The following is an 11,547-nucleotide window of genomic DNA, read 5'->3' on the forward strand; positions in this document are numbered from 1 at the left end:
TCACCACTGGTTTTGGCCGTGAGCGTTAAGGCGAACTCGGCCCTTGCCGAGTTTTCGCGGCGAGGCGGCCCAACCGCTGCGCCACCGCTCCCACCCCCCCCCCCACACAGACGTGGAGATAACAAACAAAAAAACGCACGCGCACACACACACACACGCACGCGCATGCACACACACACGCACGCGCACGCAAAACATTAGAGAGACAAGGAGGCGGCACACGTACAACGAAGGTAGAGGCAAAGTTGCCCAGATAGCCTCTGCGGACTTGCCACGCACTCGTCGGTGGGGGCCGGGGGGGGTTGAGTTGGAATTGGTCAATACGCAATGTTCGGGGTGTACGGAATGTATTTACAAAACACCTGCATGCCCGGCGCAGTGTTACCGGGACCCGTATCTTACACTGCTCCCGAGCCCTTTGATGAGTTCAGAAAGTCACCTGCAGAGCAGGTGAGTGTACGAGTAAGGACCGCAAGACGACATGGGTACACACACACACACACTAGGTGACACACACACACACTAGTGTACACACACACACACACACTATGTGACACACACACACTAGGTGACACACACACACACACACTAGGTGTACACACACACACTAGGTGACACACACACACACTAGGTACACACACACACTAGGTGTACACACACACACTAGGTGTACACACACACACTAGGTGACACACACACACTAGGTACACACACACACTAGGTACACACACACACACACACTAGGTGTACACACACTAGGTGACACACACACACACACGAGTGTACACACACACACTAGGTGTGCACACACACACACGGTGTACACACACACACACTAAGTGTACACACACACACTAGTGTACACACACACACACTAGGTGTACACACACACACACTAGGTGACACACACACACACTAAGTGTACACACACACACACGGTGTACACACACACGCACTAAGTGTACACACACACACACTAAGTGTACACACACACGAGCGCCTGCGAGGTAGTAAACGTCCATTCAGGGCTCCAAGGGAGAGACAGATATTTGTTTATTTTTTCTTCATCACCGCGTGCGATCGCTAAAAATGGAAAGTATTTTATTTTCGTCTTCCTGCAGTATATTTGTGTCCGTGAGTCACTGAAAAAAATGTGCGAATTCATCTGCAGGTTCTTTACCAACATTGCGATGCACAACACACACACACACACACATTGCGGAATGCTTTACTCATGACAATGAAGTTTAAAGAGTCAAATTAAGAAATGCTAAATCATGGCATCTGCAATTCGCGTTGCTCTCTGGTCACGCTGCGTCCACTCAATGCACGGATAGGTCCCTCTCGAAGTGGTCGAGTCTTGAGTTTACCTTTTGACAAATTGTCGCTCGCCACGCGTGTTCAGGCGGCTTCGTATCAACAACATAATCAGCCATGTTTCGATTTAAAGCTTTCGTGACTGCAGGGATTCATCTTCTTGGTTCTTTCGGTAAAGTCACGTAGAATAGAAATAATAAAATAATACAAATAAAACATAATAAAATAATTCTCACGACGTTTCGGCCACAACGCAAGCAGCCGTCCTCAGGTGGAGAGCAGGTCTGTCTTCAGACTCTGCCTTCTCGACAGACCTGCTCTCCACCTGAGGACGGCTGCTTGCGTTGTGGCCGACACGTCGTGAGAATTATTTTATTATGTTTTATTTTTATTATTTTATTACTTCCCTTCTACGTGACTTTACCGAAAGAACCAAGAGTATGAATCCTTGCAGTCACGAAAGCTTCAAATCTAGAAGGACCCGGAGGGTTCAGGAGATGTGGGTTTGCGGCCCCGAATGGAGAAAATCGGTTGGCTTTTTGGAGAAAGAGATGAGAGAGACTTTTTGACTTTTAAACAACTTTTATTGCCGCCAGCAGCAACAGCACCGGAGGCGATTTCGAGATGAAATACACAAAGTCACCGGCAAACAAATGAAAATGAACGCTACAAATCCACGCGCTGTGGCGCTGGAGAGAACGATGGGGAAAGTCTATGGCAGGTTCAGGACGAGGAAGGTATTTCTCGAAAAGTCATCACCAGGTTGCAGCCGGGTGCAGTTTGAGATGTCGATCGAATAATTATTTTGGTGCATTGCATCTAAATTACATGACGTTGTTCACACGAGTATGGGAATATTGGGTACCACACGCTGCGTTATATGAATTATGCATAAGCGTATCTTGTACTCTCATGGCAGTGACTCACGCCAATAATCCCGACTCTAAGCCAGACTGGCAGCGTTCAGGAAAACATCGAGTGAGACATTTAAGCCCTGATTGGAACACTCACTACGTTTGCTCGAAACCATCTTAATATATATAGCGGACCGCAGAGCTTGGGGAATTGTTCATAGCGCCAGCTCGCCGCCTGGCTGCCATCTAACTCGCCCGTGGTTTCTCAGCTGACCGTCAAGATGCACCTTAGCATGGCACGACGCCGTTGATCTCAAACTAAACGTGAATTGATCGAATGAAAGTCCCCGCACATGACGTTGAGTGGCACGGGCTCAGAGGTGACAGCTTGCCGGAGGACGTTCTGTAAATCGGGAAGGATGCTGGAACGGAGGCCAAGGGGGCACACGGCACGACCGATGCTGCTGGACAAGCTGCAGGTGAGGAAGTGGGCGGCCGGAGAAGACGAAAGAGAAGAAGACGAAAGCTCACGAATCTGCCGGGATGGAGGGAGTTGATCAAAGGACCTGCCACTGGGCAGAGAATTAGCGAGAGAGAGAGGGAGAGAGGGAGGGAGTACAGAGTCACGCACGAACACGGGACAACGCCCAACGCAAACTGAGACTGCGAGTGGGGGAATCCTCCGTGATTTTGACATTCCAAATATAGTTCACGCGTATTATTAAGTGCATCACTTGCAAGAGCAAGGTGGGGTTTGGTGGTGGGGGTGGTGGTGGGGGGAGGGGGGGCATTGGCATTTATACTTCAATTCCTAAGCGGGGCGACACGCCTGCAGCTGGTGAGAGCGATTGCAAGGAATTTCCCCCCACCTCTAATAATCATAATACACACACGCACAAAAAAACCCCAACAACGATATGGCAATGACAAAGGTGCAGCCCTGAAATTACTTTGCAGATGCCGCTGCTGGTGGCAAAGGCCTCCACTCGAGGGAGGTCTAGAAAGCTCCCTTCTCGAGGGAATGTTTGGCCTACTCTTCCACGCTGCTCAGACTTCTGGGAGGAGATGGAAGTACTCCAAGGCCGTAATTATAATATATATTGGGGGGGACACACACTTCCCCAATATTCAAATATGCTCAAAATGCCCCCCCCCCCCCAATATATTGCTATAAAAAAAATTGCAATGCTATGTAAATAAAAAGAAAAATTTGCTAAACCTTGGCCACAATATCTGGACTTGTCTTCATATTATTCAATGCATAGATTTCTGTTTATATGATTGTGGTTATGGTTGTACTTGATTAATCCCTAATCTCTGCCATTACATACAATGAAACATGAAATGGTAAAAAAGTAAAAACAGAGCAATGTAATACAATACACTATTAGACATTATTGTAAAAAATAAATAAAAAGTCCATCTCATGTGTGAATTTTTAAAAATATTTTAGGCAGGAAATTAGTTTACAAATTTATATATTTTTCTGGGTTGGGACCCCCCAGACACCCTGGAATATTTGGTCCCCCCCCCAATGTTGATTCCATGGCTACGGCCTTGGAGTACTCACATTTTACCCCTCCACACGCGATCTTTTGTTGATCGACTCACTGCGGCGAACCCATTCACAACCGCTGTGTGGACAGAGGCGGTCGAGAGGAGATTTAAGAAACCTCTCCCATTGCTTCAGCTACCACGCCGGGTGATAGAATCGAACCGGCGATGATTCTGGATTGCAAATCGAGTGAGTGCGTGTTTACCATCACACCGCAGTGACGAGATTTGGAGACTGCATCTAAAAACACCATGGGCCCTGATGAAAATCACACTTTAAAATATGTTTTCAAAGGATAACATTTTGTGTTGCTTTTAATATAGGCACGTGAATAGTTACACTTGTAGCAGCGGTAGTAAACTGACTGAGCCAATCTATTCGTGACGAAAAGACACCGATCATCATCGTCATTATGGCAGAACAAAAGCGCAGGCTGTAACATCATGGCTGTCGAACAACGCGCAACGAGGACACGTGGTAAGAGGACACGCGCGCGCGTGCGTGTGCATCGTGCAAACACCCAATCAGAAATGCTGATAGTCTCTTAACTGTGACGCTTAAATATGGTCTTGCTGAGTTGTAATGTGAGGTCAGAACAATGGACTCGGGTTTATTTGCCAAATCCTGGGCCAGGTTGTCTTCGATACATCATCCACTCACTCGCGAACTGGGCCACCATCAATTCGCTCAAATTTTACGTGGGCAACGATCTGAGACAAGACGGACCACAATGCACCTCTTCGGGATGGTCATTACGATGGCATTCACGTGTTGTTTTTACACAACGCACACACAATAGGCTGTGGCTGCTGTGGGTGCTGTTCCCCTTTTTCACACACACACGCATGTTTTCCCCCCATGTTTGTTTATTTCGCGTCTCGTTCTACGCGTACGGTTAGATCGGCGAGAGCGTGCACCGCTATAGCGGGCGGGCAGCACTCACGCACGCGCGCGCGCGCGCGCACGCACGCGCCTCGCGTGATGTCCAACCCAGGCACGCGCCCTCCTGATTTTGTCACCCTTGCAACAAAGAGAAAACAAAGCAAAACAAACACACAGGGCAGAGAAAGAGAGCCACGGCTGCATTCCTGCAGGTGAGGCTCTGGAACAGCGGGCTCACCTGAACCCGCGTTATCGGCTCCCCCTCGAGACCTTTGATAATATTTCAGAAATAACTTCGGCGGATACGCGAAGTCAGCCGAGGTCATACGGCGGCTTTCTGGAGGGAAAACATTGATAGAGACAGAGAGAGAGGGGGGGGGGGACGATGTTGATGGTGGTTTTGAATTGATTGCGGCAATGTTGGTGGCCGTGGGTGGGTGTGGGTGGCTAGGGGGGGGGGGGGGGCAGTAGCCCAGTAAACATGGAACGTTCGGTCAACGTTTGTCCAATAGTTCCAACCGCATGCCGACGTTGACCCAACGTTGCACGCGTACTGGGGATAGCGTCGTGGTTTGTTCGCTGCTCTACAAAACCCGGCGACCTGAGTTTGATTCCTGGCCATGGCTAACACCGGAAGCGAACATCCCGAGCAGGTCCTGGGTCTCCCCTAGATCGACTCAGCCTTAGGACTCTAGAGAGAGAGGGAGAGACCAGAACAGCCTCATTTGACCAAGAATGACCTGGAAATGAGTAACCTCCCCGGTGTGGTGCATAGCCATCATCACTGGAGAGACAAAGGCGGCTGGGTGTACTTGCTGCGTTCTAGATTTGAAGCTTTCGTGACTGCAATGATTCATACTCTTAGTTCTTTCGGTAAAGTCACGTAGGTAAAAAATGAAATTAAAATTAATAAAAATAAAATAAAAAATAAAAATCACGACGTTTCGGAGGCAACACAAGTCTCCGTCATCAGGTGGGACCGTCACAGCCAGATTTGCTGCATCAAGTGAGGCAGGGATTCAAGATGCAAGCCCTTAAATACAAGATGAGGGGGGAGGAGAGGGTGGGGGGGAGCTTATCAGAATGTGGTAGCCAATGTATTTAAGTGCTTGCATCTTGAATCCCTGCCTCACTTGATGCAGCAAATCTGGCTGTGACGGTCCCACCTGATGACGGAGACTTGTGTTGCCTCCGAAACGTCGTGATTTTTATTTTTTATTTTTATTAATTTTAATTTCATTTTTTACCTACGTGACTATACCGAAAGAACTAAGAGTAGGAATACTTGCTGCGTGCCATGACAACCTGCGCGTGCGTTCGGAGACTTTCAACCCCGCGGGAACCCGCCCGGTTGTTCGAACGGCTGTCGCGCAAGACGACAGCCCGTAACACAAACTCCACTCTACTTCAGCAATCCACTTGGGAGATCGACCTCTGCACCCCCCCCTCACACCCCCCCCCTCTCTCTGTACCTGGACTTAAGGTTCTGTATGAATCCTCAGCACATTCTAAGCAGACGACATTCATTGGGCCAGCCACCCACATTGGATGGCTTCTATTCTAGATTTGAAGCTTTCGTGACTGCAAGGATTCATATTCTTAGGTTTTTTCGGTAAAGTCACGGAAGCTTGTGTTGGCTCCGAAACGTTGTGATTTTTTTATTTTACTTTTATTAATTTTAATTATAATGTTTTACCTACGTGACTTTACCGAAAAAAAAACCTAAGAATATGGATGGCTTCTATCTCGAGGCTCTTCAGCCTCTGCAGCTATCTCAGTCCATCTCCTCGCCCCACCATGAGGTCTGGGCTGAAAGGTTACCCCTCTCTTTCTCTCTACCCCCTCCCGCAAGACCTCGCAGAAATGTTGCAGATTTTGTTTTCCATGGTGGGCCGGGGGGGGGGGGGTGATCAGATATTGGATCGCTATCCCCTTCCCCTTAACGATGGCAATAGGGGCGGCACTTGAAGTTATTTTATCAATGATATTCAAGACGCATTTCGTGAAGCTGGTGCCACCCGTAGGCAGTTGCCGTCTCCTCGGTGACCTTTTCGCGATCACCGCTACGCTCGCCTCCACCGCAACGGCGAGTGGCCGTCAGAGAAGTTCTGAGTGAAGGCTGTCGTGACGAGTCGCCTCCATTGTCGAGAATGGAATGCTGCGCACAGGTGGTGATAATTGGGCCCCGTTGATTTATCTCAGAGCGTTGGAACACTTCCTCTGTCGGCCGGTGTTCATGCGGAGGTGTCTGGACTGAATATCGAGCAGCTTTGCATGAGTCACAGACATGCACCTCGCCCAGGTCACCTCTCCTGCACCTGCACCAGCAGGAGAGGTGAAAGATGCCGATCCCAGCTCCAATTGGGACGTTTAGCAACTGTCTGAGCGTATCTTCTTGGTTTTTTTCGGTAAAGTCACGTAGAAGGAAAATAATAAAAATAAACATAAAATAATTCTCACGACGTTCCGGCCACAACGCAGAGTCCTCTCGACAGACCTGTTCTCCACCTGAAAACGGCTACTTGCGTTGTGGCCGAAACGTCGTGAGAATTATTTAATTATATTTTATTTTTTATTATTTTATTATTTCCCTTCTACGTGACTTCACCTGAGGACGGCTGCTTGCGTTGTGGCCGAAACGTCATGAGAATTATTTTATTATGTTTTATTTGTATTATTTTAATATTTTCCTTCTACGTGATGACTTTACCGAAAGAACCAAGAAGATGAATCCCTGCAGTCACGAAAGCTTTAAATCGAAATGTCTGAGACCAAGCTATTGTGGGATTGACTTGGGTCCTGGGTGGATGCCTGCAGCCACAGAGGCGGAATAGCAGGCGCGAGCTGATGGCCAGTGAAGAGATCAGCTTCACGGTTGCTGCTGTTGTCGGTCAACGCCATGGGCTTCCATTCGACATAGTCCAGCAGATGCTCTTTTCTACAGAATCAGAATACTTATTTATACTCGAGGAATCAGATGAGTTATGAAGCTCTTTTATCACGGATGTCCAGTTAGGGATACGCGGTCAGAACGTCACAACAATAAACAAGAAAAAAACACGATAGGAGTGCAACGTATAGGAAAGGTAAACGAATCACTTAAAAATATACAAGTCAAACTTAATATGTTTTTCTCTTACTAGGTAAAGCCAACTGAGCCATTGGCTTCTTTTCAGAAGCGACCTGGTCATGCATGATTGCTCAACAAAGTGGCTTGACACCATGTGGAAATTTATAGCAGCAAAAATAGAAAACTCTTTCTTGAATCTAGTATAGTGCGCACACATTCATAGGCACATGGACACTCACTCAAACACAAGTATGCAAATATACAAAGACATTATACTGGTAGGAACCTCCTGGTTACACCAGCCCACAGGGGATTATTGTGTCCGTCCGTCTGTCGTGCAGGGAGGTGCTGGGTGGGGAGGGAGGGGCTGGGTGGGGAGGGGAGGGTGGGGAGAGGCTGGGTGGGGAGGGTGGGGAGGGGCTGGGTGGGGAGGGTGGGGCTGGGTGGGGAGGGTTGGGCTGGGTGGGGGGTGGGAGGGGTGGGGCTGGGTGGGGTGGGGCTGGTCACCCCGTGGTGCCCTTATAAAACTCAACGTTTAACCTACTCACGCCGGCTTGTGCCCGCCCTCACAGTCGGGCATATTTGCGGAATACACCACGCCGCCGTTGACCCTGGCCATTGACCGAGCAACCCAACGTTCCTACCAGCTCCCTCCGCAGGAATGTGTTTTAAATCATTTTGGTGCTATTAATGTCCAAATGATGGGCCAGATCGCTTCTGAAAAATAAGTTTCCTTGGGAGGATGGGGATGTGTGCGTGTTTGGGTGATGTGTTTAACTTTCTTGTACTTCAGACTACTATCGTGTTTTTGTATTGTGTTGTTGTTGTAACGTTCTAACCCGCCCCTCCAGGACACCTGTGAAGAAGAGCTTTAAAGCTCATCGGATTCCTCCAGTTCGAATAAATATTCAGACTCTGACAAAGACATACAAACAAAAAATACATACATTCTAGATTTGAAGTTTTCGTGACTGCAAGGATTCAAACTCTTTGGTTTTTTCGGTAAAGTCACGTAGGTGAAAATATTCACAATAAATTAAATCACGACGTTTCGGAGGCAACACAAGCTTCCGTCTTCAGGTGGAACCGTCATTACTGTATCAAGAGACTTGATACCGTAATTTTGCTGCGAAGATTTAATTTATTTTTACATTTTACCTACGTGACTTTACCGAAAAATAAATACATGCACAGACAAAGTTCCGCATAGAGCACTCAACTGACTGTTGGGGCAAGTGCCGTTAGCGATCGCCTTATGAGAGCCCAACACGCGACGCTAATGGGTTGGTGTGTCCAGGTCCCACGCCCGGTCGCCTTTGGGGCCGTCCATAAATGACGTCACGCGATTTTTGACGATTTTTTACCCCCCTCCCCATCGTCATACGGCGTCACAAAAAGTCAAACCCCCCCTCAAATGACGTCACGAAGCTTTCCCCCCCCCCCCCCAAAAAAAATTAACATGCTTCAAATCGCTTTACACTATTGTCATTGTAGTGCGTATTTAATTTACCGCTGCACTCTGATGTTGTAGGAGAAAACATTTATTAAAAGGTCTATTTAATTAAGTAGAACGTGTTGTCTATATTTATTTAAAGTTACGCATTTTGATGTGACGTCACATTTCTCAAACCCCTCACCCCTCGTCACACATCGTCACAAATGTCTGACCCCTCCCCCCCCCCCCTAGGTGTGTGACGTCATTTATGGACGGCCCCTTTGTCTCCCCAGTGCTTGCACGCAGGTATGCGTGCGTTATTAAAGTACGTGAATTTCCTGGAATGCTTCGAGGCCGACTTGGAGTTTAGATTATTGGCGTAAGGCACTACCACTAAGTACACTAAATCGTGCCTATCCCTAGAGATCCTCTATAATTGTACCCCTTCATTCCAGTAATTTAAAACGGAAACTAAAACAAAAAAACTGAGAAAGAGAAACGAGACGAGTGTATTTCCCAAATAGTTACTAGGTGAGTGAGCGAGTGGGTGTGACAGTGAATGAGTGAGTAGGTGAGTGATCGAGTGAGTGGGTGTGAGAGTGAATGAGTGAGTAGGTGGCTGATCGAGCGAGTGGGTGTGAGAGTGAATGAGTGAGTAGGTGAGTGATCGAGTGAGTGGGTGTGAGAGTGAATGAGTGAGTAGGTGAGTGATCGAGTGAGTGGGTGTGAGAGTGATTGAGTCGGTGGGTGAGTGCTCCAGTGAGTGGGTGTGAGAGTGATTGAGTGAGTAGGTGAGTGATCGAGTGAGTGGGTGTGAGAGTGAATGAGTAAGTAGGTGAGTGATCGAGTGAGTGCGTGTTAGAGTGATTGAGTCGGTGGGTGAGTTTTCCAGTGAGTGGGTGTGACAGTGAATGAGTGAGTAGGTGAGTGATCGAGTGAGTGGGTGTGACAGTGAATGAGTCGGTGGGTGAGTTTTCCAGTGAGTGGGTGTGAGAGTGAATGAGTGAGTAGGTGAGTGATCGAGTGAGTGGGTGTGAGAGTGAATGAGTGAGTAGGTGGCTGATCGAGCGAGTGGGTGTGAGAGTGAATGAGTGAGTAGGTGAGTGATCGAGTGAGTGGGTGTGAGAGTGAATGAGTGAGTAGGTGAGTGATCGAGTGAGTGGGTGTGAGAGTGAATGAGTGAGTAGGTGAGTGATAGAGTTAGTGGGTGTGAGAGTGAATGAGTGAGTAAGTGAGTGATCGAGTGAGTGGGTGTTAGAGTGATTGAGTCGGTGGGTGAGTTATCCAGTGAGTGGGTGTGAGAGTGAATGAGTGAGTAGGTGGCTGATCGAGCGAGTGGGTGTGAGAGTGAATGAGTGAGTAGGTGAGTGATCGAGTGAGTGGGTGTGAGAGTGAATGAGTGAGTAGGTGAGTGATCGAGTGAGGGGGTGAGAGAGTGATTGAGTGAGTAGGTGAGTGATCGAGTGAGTGGGTGTGAGAGTTATTGAGTCGGTGGGTGAGTTATCCAGTGAGTGGGTGTGAGAGTGAATGAGTGAGTAGGTGAGTGATCGAGTGAGTGGGTGTGAGAGTGATTGAGTGAGTAGGTGAGTGATCGAGTGAGTGGGTGTTAGAGTTATTGAGTCGGTGGGTGAGTTATCCAGTGAGTGGGTGTGAGAGTGATTGAGTGAGTAGGTGAGTGATCGAGTGAGTGGGTGTGAGAGTGAATGAGTGAGTAGGTGAGTGATCGAGTGAGTGGGTGTGAGAGTGAATGAGTGAGTAGGTGGCTGATCGAGCGAGTGGGTGTGAGAGTGAATGAGTGAGTAGGTGAGTGATCGAGTGAGTGGGTGTTAGAGTGATTGAGTCGGTGGGTGAGTTTTCCAGTGAGTGGGTGTGAGAGTGATTGAGTGAGTAGGTGAGTGATCGAGTGAGTGGGTGTGAGAGTGAATGAGTGAGTAGGTGAGTGATCGAGTGAGTGGGTGTGAGAGTGATTGAGTCGGTGGGTGAGTTTTCCAGTGAGTGGGTGTGACAGTGAATGAGTGAGTAGGTGAGTGATCGAGTGAAGTGGGTGTGAGAGTGATTGAGTCGGTGGGTGAGTGATCGAGTGAGTGGGTGTGAGAGTGATTGAGTGAGTAGGTGAGTGATCGAGTGAGTGGGTTAGAGTGATTGAGTCGGTGGGTGAGTTTTCCAGTGAGTGGGTGTGAGAGTGAATGAGTGAGTAGGTGAGTGATCGAGTGAGTGGGTGTGACAGTGAATGAGTTAGTAGGTGAGAGATCGAGTTAGTGGGTGTGAGAGTGATTGAATCGGTGGGTGAGTTTTCCAGTGAGTGGGTGTGAGAGTGAATGAGTGAGTAGGTGAGTTATCCAGTGAGTGGGTGTGAGAGTGATTGAGTCGGTGGGTGAGTTTTCCAGTGAGTGGGTGTGAGAATGAATGAGTAGGTGAGTGAGCGAGCGAGTGG

This window comes from Lethenteron reissneri, chromosome 47 (genome assembly GCF_015708825.2).
Source record: "Lethenteron reissneri isolate LAM-NWPU_2019-01 chromosome 47, ASM1570882v1, whole genome shotgun sequence".
In the NCBI taxonomy this organism is placed as follows: Eukaryota; Metazoa; Chordata; class Hyperoartia; order Petromyzontiformes; family Petromyzontidae; genus Lethenteron; species Lethenteron reissneri.